Here is a 10,382-nt window from a genome sequence, read left to right on the forward strand (position 1 = left end):
AAGCCACAGGTGAACAAAAGCTTTGTCAAAGAGACAGGTTTATAAAGCGACTTAAAGAAGGAGAGGGAGGTAGAGAGGCGGAGAGGTTTAGGGAGGGAATCCCAGACCTTAGGGTCTAGGCAGCTAAAGACACAGCTGCCAATGTTGGAGCAGAGGAAATGGGGGATGCACAAGAGGCTAGAATTGGCAGAGCGCAGAGATCTCCGAAGGTTGTAGGACACTGAGGCAGTCAGGGCCCGCCTGAAGGAGCATTTTGAAGATCTCCTCAATCGAGACTTTGCCTTTGACTAGAGTGTTCTCGACTCCATCCCGCAGCATGCGACCCGCCACTGCCTCAGTGAAACCCCAACGCTGCATGAGGCAGGCAAAGCCATAAAACAGCTCCAAAATAACAAAGCTATGGGTGCGGATGGAATTCCTGCTGAGGCGCTAAAATATGGCGGAGAGGCGCTGTTGACGCAGATACATGACCTCATCTCTCTCATTTGGAGGGAGGAGAACATGCCGGAGGATCTCAGAGATGCAGTGATCGGGTCCATTTTTAAAAAGGGGAACAAATCCGACTACAACAACTACAGGGGAATCTCCTTGCTATCAACCACTGGGAAAGTTGTCGCTATAATCCTTCTTAACCGTCTTCTCCCTGTGGCCAAGGAGCTCCTCCCGGAGTCACAGTGCGGATTTCGCCCCTATGGGGAACAACGGACATGATCTTTGCAGCACGACAACTGCAGGAAAAAGCCAGCCCTTATACATGGCCTTTTTCGATCTTACAAAGGCCTTTGACTCTGTCGACCGTGAGGGCTTATGGAGCGTCCTCCTCCATTTTGGGTGCCCCCAAAAGTTTGTCAACATCCTTCGCCTGCTCCATGATGACATGCAGGCCGTGATCCTTACCAGCAAATCAGTCACAGACTCATTTCACGTCCGAACCGGGGTCAAACAGGGCTGCGTCATCGCTCCAACCCTTTTCTCAATCTCGCTGCCATGCCCCACTTCACTGTCAACAAGCTCCCCGCTGGAGTGGAACTAAACTACAGGATCAGTTGGAAGCTGTTTAACCTACGCCGTCTCCAGACCAGGTCCAAGTCCACCCAACTGCAGTACGCGGACGACGTCTGCGTCTGCACACATTCTGAGGCTGAACTCCAGGATATAGTCGATGTATTCACCGAGGCATATGAAAGCATGGGCCTTAGGCTTAACATCCGTAATACAAAGATCCTCCACCAGTTTGCCATCGCCGCACAGCACTCCCCCCCCAGTCATCAAGACTCACGGCGTGGCCCTCAAATGTGAAGCACTTCCCTTACCTCGGGAGCCTCCTGTCAACAAAGGCAGACATTGATGCGTAGATTCAACATCGCCTCCAGTGCGCCAGTGCAGCCTTCGGCCGCCTGAGGAAAAGACCAGGCCCTCAAACCTACCACCAAGCTCATGGTCTACAGGGCTGTAATAATACCTGTGATATATGTCGCACACAAATCACTGACTCCACATGGTCTGGTGTTGATCTAACTGCTGTGACCTTAGTTCTTTATTGAACAGTTCCAGAGTGCTCCACAGATGTGGTGGGCAGCCTTTTATACTGCCTCGTGCAGGTACTTTCAGGTCTCCCACCACAGCGCCCTCTGTGGTGCACCGTTGTACTTATGATACATTTAATGTACCAGAGCAATACACAACATCACTGCCCCCCCCAGTTCAAAAAGCCGTTGCTTGAATCCCCTAAATTGAAAAACGCATTAGCCCATTGGTAATGTTGGTCACGGATCCACGTCCCTGAATTTAAACACAGTGACCATTTAGCATTGAAATATTAACTCTTGTCGTAATTCGCAATTCATGTCCATTATTTTAAACACAGTGACCACCCAGCATTAAAATATTATTTCTTGTCATAAATCCATCATCCTACATTCACATGGCACACTTAGGCTCTCTCTAGCCTTACAAAAGTTCAAAATCTTTATGTGGGGACTGCAGTGGTGTGAGGCCCTTTTAAGACGCTCAGGAGCAATTCCCTTTTAAGACGCCATCTTGTGGCTCCCACGAGGCTTCCATTGGGCGCCGCCATCTTAGGTGTTCAGCTGGCCTAGAAAGAAGAAGAAACACGGAAGGAGGGAAAGAGAAACACAGAAGGTGGGGAGAGGGAATTTTGCAGTGTTTTGGAGAAAGGTTTCAGGCATTTGTCCACGATCCTTTTCCTCTGGCGCTGATGCTGGACTTACTCGGTGCTGGCGCTCTCAAACTCGGCGCGGCGTTTCGTTTCAGAATGAGGAACAACAACCATCAGCGGCAGCACCGGTTTGCTTGCTGCTGCTCCCGCCATGGCTGCAGCCTCCGCTCCCGCCGTGGCCGCCCCTCCTGCTGCCTCCGTGGCCGCCACCATTGCGGCCGCTGCCGCCGCCCACTTGTTCCGCTGTGTGGGTCCCCCGGCCACCGATGGACAACAGCGCCCCGCCGGCCCACACCCCAGCAATGGGCCCACACCTGTAGCCTTGAGGCTGCAGGATTGCTTGGGGCCAGGAGTTCTGGGCTGCTGCTGCAGCTCCAGCTCGGTTGACGCTGCCCTTTGGAAACCCGGGGAACAGCAGTCTGTGGGGGAGTGAAGAAGTCTTCCCACGAACCTTTCCCATCCATCTTCTGCCGAGGAGCGTCGGCTCATCGCCTGCAATGACCCATAAAGGTAAACCGTGCATCTCGCCCCCGTGAGATACCTGCACATCCACTCTGCCGAGAACAGGTATCAGTTCCTTGGTATAAGTACACAGCTTTGCCGTGACCGGGACCAGCTTGGGTCGTGCAGCCGGGTTACCCCACAGTTTATCAAAAGTTCTCTGACTCATCAACGACAGACCCGATCCCGTATCCACTGCCATACACACTGGGACTCTTGTCAATTTTTACTTCCATTATCACTGGGGGCAAATCTTCGGTACACGTATACAGTCCCAACACCTCAGCTTCTTCTGCCTGCTCCTCACTGAACAGTGGATCATCCCCCATCTCCCCAGCCACGTGGTGAGTGCAATTTCTTTTACACATGCGCTGAAGGTGGCCTTTAATGTGGCAGGTATTGCACGTATACTCCACAAACCTGCACCGGTGAGCCCCATGGCTTCCTCCACAGCGCCAGCGTGGTGCTGCTTGATTGACCCCTCTCAGCGCACTCTGAGTTCCAGGACCCCGAGGTCCGTGCTCTTTGCCCCGGGCAGAGCCACGTTCTGCAGTTTTGTCCATGGTGGCCGCTATCCTGTGGACAGTGCCTGCCGGGTTCGAGACTGTGTGGATCATTTGCTTGGTGCTGTATGTCGAGGTCATATATGCCCGGCTGATGATGATGGCCTTTGTCAGAGTGACTGTGGGTTCCGTGGCTAGCAGCTTGTGAAGGAGGCCCTCATGGCCAATCCCCATGACGAAAACGTCCCGTAACGCCTCGTCAAGGTGTGCGCCAAAATCACACGGCGCCGCGAGTCTCCTGAGGTCCGCAGCATATTTGGTGACATCCTGGCCCTCGGGCCTGTAGTGATGGTAAAGTTTGTATCTGGCCGTGAGGATGCTCTCCTTCGGTTTCAACTGGTCACGAATGAGTATGACCAGCTCCTCGTATGACTTGTCCCTGGCGCTCCCAGGTGCCAGCAAATCCCTGACGATACAGTAAACCTCATCGCCACAACTGGAAAGCAATATTGCCTTACGCTTCTCTCTCAGTGCGTTCGTGTCCTCCGTCACATCGTTTGCTGTGAAGTAGTACTCGAGCCTTTCTGTAAAGGCCTCCCAATCATTGCCCACGGTAAAATCCTTTAGTGAGCCCAGAGTAGCCATGGTTGCGTGGAGTTCGTTCGCTTCCTTGTCGTCAATGTGATGTATGTAGCACACAAATCACTGACTCCACACGGTTTGGTGTAAATCTAACTGCTGTGACCTTAGTCCTTTATTGAACAGCTCCAGAGTGCCCCACAGGTGTGGTGGGCAGCCTTTTATACTGCCTCGTGCAGGTATTTTCAGGTCTCCCACCACAGCGCCCTCTGTGGTGCACCATTGTACTTATCATACATTTAATGTACCAGAGCAATACACATATCAACCACCCTCTTGTATGGATCAGAGGCAGGGACGACTTACAGAAGACACATCAAGTCGCTGGAGATATATCACCAACGATGTCTCCGCAAGATCCTCCAAATCCCCTGGGCCAACAGATGCACCAACATCAGTGTCCTTGCCCTGGCTAACATCCCCAGCATTGAAGCACTAGCCACACGCAATCAGCTTCGCTGGGCAGGCCACTTAGTTCGCATGTCAGACACGAGACTCCCTAAGTAACTAATCTATGCGGAGCTCCTTCATGGCAAACAAGCCAAAGGTGGGCAGCGGAAACGTTACAAGACACCCTCAAAGCTTCCCTGATGAAGTGCGACATCACCACTGACACCTGGGAGACCCTGGCCGAAGACCACCCTAGGTGGAGAAAGTGCATCCGGGAGGGCGTTGAGCTCTTCAAATCTCAACGCTGCGAGTGTGAAGAGGTCAGGCACAGGCAGCGGAAGGAGCGTGTAGTAAATCAGTGCCCCCGCCTTCCCCCGACGAATGTCTGTCCCACCCGTGACAGGGTCTGTGGCTCTCGTGTTAGACTGGTCAGCCACCAAAGAACTCACTTTAGGAGTGGAAGCAAGTCTTGCTCAATTCCGAGGGGCTGCCTATGATGAGGGCTGGAGAAGGTTACAGATATGGGGAGGGGCGAGGCTATGGAGGGATTTATGCACAAGGATGAGAATTTTAAAATCGAGGCGTTGCCAGACTGGGAGCCAATGTAGGTCAGTAAGGACAGGGTGATGGGTGAACGGGACTTGGTGCGAGTTAGGATATGGGGAGCAAAGTTTTGAGTTCACTTCTATTGGAGAAGGAACAGAATACTTTGCAGCTCAGTATGTAGCCCTTGTAAGGTACAGATCTATGGATCCCACAGCACCTCACCTTTATAATTTGTTCTCGACATGAAAGGAAGATTTGTGAGCAGGCAAATAGTTTTAGGGGCCATATAATAATGAAAATATGGCAGAGTTATGTGAGTGAAAGAAAACCTTTTCTTTTGGTAACTGCAAGTCGAAGGTGCAGCTTCAGATATTTCGGAGGCTTAAGAAGTGAGAGCTTTGAAGGCTGCATGGCAGCATAATATGGGTTGAGAGTTTGGTGCAGGCATATTGCAGCCATCCCCTATCTTTCATTGGACACACATTACTTTTCCTTACAGCGACACTCTTTCTGAGTCCAAAAAACATCTTTCTCATTTGTTGCTATGAGTGATGCACTGCGAAGAGATAGCAATCACACAATTGGCCAGCTTGATATGGAGTGTTTCCCTCTGGCCCAAACGTGTCAAACTCAATTCATATGGCGGGCCTGATCTTACATCCTGGCACTTGGCACGGGCCACATTTGACAGAAGTTATTTGGAAACACTGGCATAGAAATTGGTCTGTGCTTCACTCGTTTTTTGGTCGTAAAACTGCCGCAACCGCTATATTGGTCCTCACTGTCTTCAGGCATACCTGGCGATTGCCTGAAATGAAAATTGGATTAATTTAAATATGCAAATAAGTTCGTGCTTCAGGACCCTTCTGCAAAATGCACGGAAAGCGAGGTAGAGCATGCACCATGCAAGCTCCGACTAGTTTCTTCACTTCTACAGTGGCCTAAACAGAGGTCCTTAAAGAGACCACTGGTGACCACTGATGGTATGATAGGGAAAGTTTTTATTAACTTCTCCTTCTGTGGAGCGTGAAGGAGCAGGAGTGCTCCCGTCCTAGCTCCACAGTGGGCCACTGCCAGCCTGGACTTGGCCCTCCTGTGTCTCACTCCTCACCAGAAATTGGAGCTTGCGATGCAAAATCAGGGCATGAAGTGAGAATCCTCAATCTCCGTGCCTTTGTTCTCCACTCGCCCACCACTGGAAACAATCTTTTACTACTTACCCACAGTAAAGTCCCCAGGTTACACTCGTTCCTTTACTGGCTGCTGCTCTCATGGTGCTGCTCCTACTCACAACGTTGTCACTGCTGCTGCTCCTGGCTCTGCAGGAAATTCTGGGCCCAAAACTCGCCGCATCCTCTCTCCACCCTCCATCCGCCTAAGCACTAATCGACCCAACCCACCAGTTTCCATCTCTCCCTCCATCTATGTCCAAACCCTCATTCCCTAGTCTCCTTCTATCCTCCGAGCCCCTACCCCAACCACATTCCCCAGTTTCTGATCACCTGAGCAATCTCCTGACCCCTATTTGCCAGTCTTTTTCGCCCAAGGTCCCATCCACTGACCCTCAGGCCCATCATCCAACCCACAGTTCCATCACCCTCTCCATCTGACCTAGGCTCCCGACTGACCCCCAATACCAGTCCCAATTGCCACCCTTAGGTCACGATTTTGCCACCTGTGGTGAGTCGGGTGCAGCTGCCATTGGCGGCATGTGGGGAAACCGTTCCTCTCTGCAGTCCGCCCTCTCGAAACAATCTTCGCTAGATTGGGCTTGTTAAGCCCGTCCTGCGAGAATCCCAATTAACCGGAAGCGGGACTGATGCCATCTCCTTAAAGGGACCATGTCCAAATTAATTTTGACAGTTGTTCTGTCAGTGTTCTGCAGCACTGAGATGCTGCAAACACTGACAAGCACTGCACAGAGGTGCACAGCTGCACCCAATGGGTGGAAGAGACCTCACCAGGACACCAACACAGCCTGGTTGGGGATTGCAGACTAGGAAACAAGCAGGGATGTCATCAGGATCGGCTGCAATGGAACAAACCTTTTAATGGTCTCTGAAATGGGGAGGGAAGGAAAGAACAAAAGGGAAGGTCTGTGATAGGGTGGAATACAGGAGAGATTAGAGACACAAAAGGGATGATGGGCTGACTTGAGATGGTAATAGCAGAAGTTAGAAGATTAGTCTAGATATAATGTGAATGTGGAATAATTGCCAGCTGCCAGGGAAACAGAGAATTTGTTTTATATAAGATCGGGGGTGGGTGTTCAAAAAAGGAGGAAAGCAAAATTGGGCAGAGGTTATGGTTTGAAATTGTTGAACTCGATGTTGAGTCCAGAAGGCTGTAAAGTGCCTGAACGAACGATGAGGTGCTGTTCCTCGAGATTGCGTTGAGCTTCATTGCAACAGTGCAGGAGGCCGAGGACGGAGATGTCAGAGTGGAGCGGGGAATTAAAGTGGCAGGCAACTGGAAACTCGTCAAAAACTTGGAAAAATGCCTGGTTAAAATCCTTTTAAAAACCTTTAACGTACCTGTTAAGCATCTTAATTGACTGGCCCACCACTTGCTATCGGGTCTGCGATCTGCACACAGACCCGGCACTTGAGAAACTGACATGGAGGCCGGATCAGAGCGGACTTCCGACCCACTGTCAATCAGGATCATTTTGACAGCGGGTCCAACTCCAAACTCGCACTCATGGGGCTGGGAAGATTCTGGCCTTAGTCTCTGGTCACCCTCTCCCCTCCACCAGCAGGTTCAATTTCCGGTCATTTTTAAGCAGGTGCTGGCTGCCTGTGAGTGAGGGGCGGGGGTGGGGGGGGGGCAAGGTGGTGATCAACATTCACCATAATTGGGGGGGGGAGGGGCACCGCGGCCCCTTCAAAAGATCACGCATGCGCATTTTTTTTCAACTTAGAACGCCGGCTCACCGGCTGCGTGGGGCCCCTGGTTCATTGCGCAGCCGTGCAGCTTACGGGGAACATTGATGGTGACGTCACGGAGCGTGGAGGGCTGTTGCAAGACGCAAAATTTAAAGGACGCCATTTTCTCCGGCTGATACAAGCTCTGCCCAGGAAATTCATGTCCCATTCCAGGACACATGGCACAGCACACCGCGGGGCAGATGAAACAGTTGCGGACTGTACGTTGCGGACCAAAGCGCTCCAGCCTCTACGTGGCGTGAGAACAAGTGGTGTTCCCCAGGGATCTGTACTGGGGTCTCAGCTTCTCACTATATATCTCACTGACTTGGATGAAGGTTATAGAGAGTTGTATTTCCTAATTTACAAATGACACTAATTCAGGTCGCACAGTAAGTTGTCCGGATGTGAGCAGGAAGTTACAAAAGGGCAGAGGCAGATTTAAGTGAGTGGGCAGAACTGCAGATGGAGTTCACTGTGGGGAAGTGTGGGGTCATCCGCTTTGGATCTCAGAAAGATAAATCAGAATAATTTCTCAATTGCGAGACTCGGGACTGTAGAGGAGTAAAGCTATTTGGGAGTCTAAGTACCCAAATCATTTAAAAGGTACAGGTACAAAAAGCAATCAAAGGCAAGTTGACCTTTATCTCAAGGAGGCTGGAATACAAAGGGGAGGAAGTGATGCTTCTGAGAACTAGTCCCTGCTGTGGCGACAGGTTGAGATGTTAAGCTGGATAACAGCAGGTCACACCTGAGTTAATCACTCAACTTTTCTGTTTGACTGGTGCAGCTGCCGAATGCCACACAAATTCATAATTAACAACTTTAACGAGCCTCAAAATCTGGTGAATTGTCAGTTACCACTTTCTACAGTACTGTTGGCTCACTTCTCATTTCACTCGAAAAATTTTCAAAACTCAACCTGTTGTATCAAAATAAACAAGTCAATTCAAATAATTGTTTATTCAACAATTATTTTGTGTACAATGTTGCACAAACCAATCTGATGCCCATGGAGCCGTACCCTCGCAGCAGGCAAAGCCTTCAGAAGAAGGGGAAAGGAGAACAATCAGGAAGAAAAAAGTACATCAAGTACGTGTAAGGTCTCGGAACAATCTTAAATTGTTTCCACAATCTGTTTTCATAAGGACTACAAGCTGGAAGCAGCCATCAGTAAGCATTAGTTCAAGTCCATTTCCAAGCACTGAATGAACTAAGGTGACATGTTTTGCAAACTTGTGCTAATGTTGCTCATCAGAGTATATAATACAATGAGAGAAGGGGTTATGAGCAGATGATAAATTCGGAGAGGTATTTGATAAACCAGTGGTTCAGATTTGACAGCAGTAAATAGCTGCTTAGAGATAGGGGTAGATTCTGGTCTGGGCCCATTTCCATGACAAGCGGGTACTCGAACCAAGAGGATTAATGGAAATTGATCCTTGGGCCTCATTAGCATGCTCAGTGGGAGCTGTCAGCGTGGTCACATCACCTCAGGCAGCTCGCCGGGGGAAGACCAGCCTCTCCGACAGCGGCCCTCAGTCACGTCCCAAGGGGGTGGATCGCAGGCTTTGGAGAGTTGGGGGCGATCGTAACTCCTGTGAAGTCGGGGGAAGCACTCCTGGTTCCACAGGAACAGCTTGATTTAAAAATAAAAATCATTTTTAAACTTACTTGGAGTTGGCGGCCAAGGGAGGCGGCCACTGAAGAATCCTGAGCAGGACAGGCCTGACTCCTGCCCCGCTCATCGATGACTAATTTGTGGATGGGGTCCATCAACAAGGTGTTAGGCTCCTAATTTATATATTATGTACTGACATCGGTCCCTATGCTAAATTCATGGGGCACATTTTTAGGCATCTCAGGTGGAAACCTAAAACAGGCATTAGGGTCCTAACACCTGTTGAAGAACCTGTTTAAAATTTGGTGCTGATGAGATTCTTCTCGCTCTGCAGCCACCAACTAAAGATACGTTTTTTTAAAATAATTTGCTATGTAGCTGAAAGGAGCAGCTGCTTCTCCCCGACTCTATATTCCTGGCAAATACACGCCCGCCAGTTGCCCACACCAACCCCAACGAGGAAAGCGGCCTGAAATTTATTTTTCTCATCGGGCGAGCAGCCTGTGGAAGTGCGACAGATGGGTAAAGCTCGCCTCAATTTCTGCCGATCCTCGGGCCTCCTGGTTTGGGCCCAGACCAAAATCTACCTCAGAAGGGTGTGAACAAACCATGGAAAGCAGTCATTAAACACAGGGGTTTTGTGTGTGGGGAATGATTCGTTGTTGAGTTTTCTGACCTCATGTTTGCGTCAAAGGTCGGGGAATTCCAGAAACGGCTGTTCTCTCCAGATTTGACCAAACCCCTGATGCTGCGCAACCCACCTACAAACCATTAGGTACAAGGTCACAGATTCCATCTGATCAGGCCTGCGTCGAGTTGCCGTGAATGACAGGAGTTACGAGATTGTGATCAGTAGTGGTAGCCTGGCTGATGATTTTCCCCGTGCTTAGTCCAGGGACATGGCATAGATCAGTACAACGCCCACTGAGTCACTGGAATTTGATCCATTTTGATGACTACATTCGCACTGGTTGACAGAGCAACTGACACAGTTGATTTAATGTGAATGCAGCTTATGACTTTTTCATTGCTGAGATTTTTTTTTAATAAATGTTTCTGAGTCCCTTTCCCTCAGAAAA

This window comes from Pristiophorus japonicus, chromosome 5 (assembly GCF_044704955.1).
Source record: "Pristiophorus japonicus isolate sPriJap1 chromosome 5, sPriJap1.hap1, whole genome shotgun sequence".
NCBI lineage: Eukaryota > Metazoa > Chordata > Chondrichthyes > Pristiophoridae > Pristiophorus > Pristiophorus japonicus.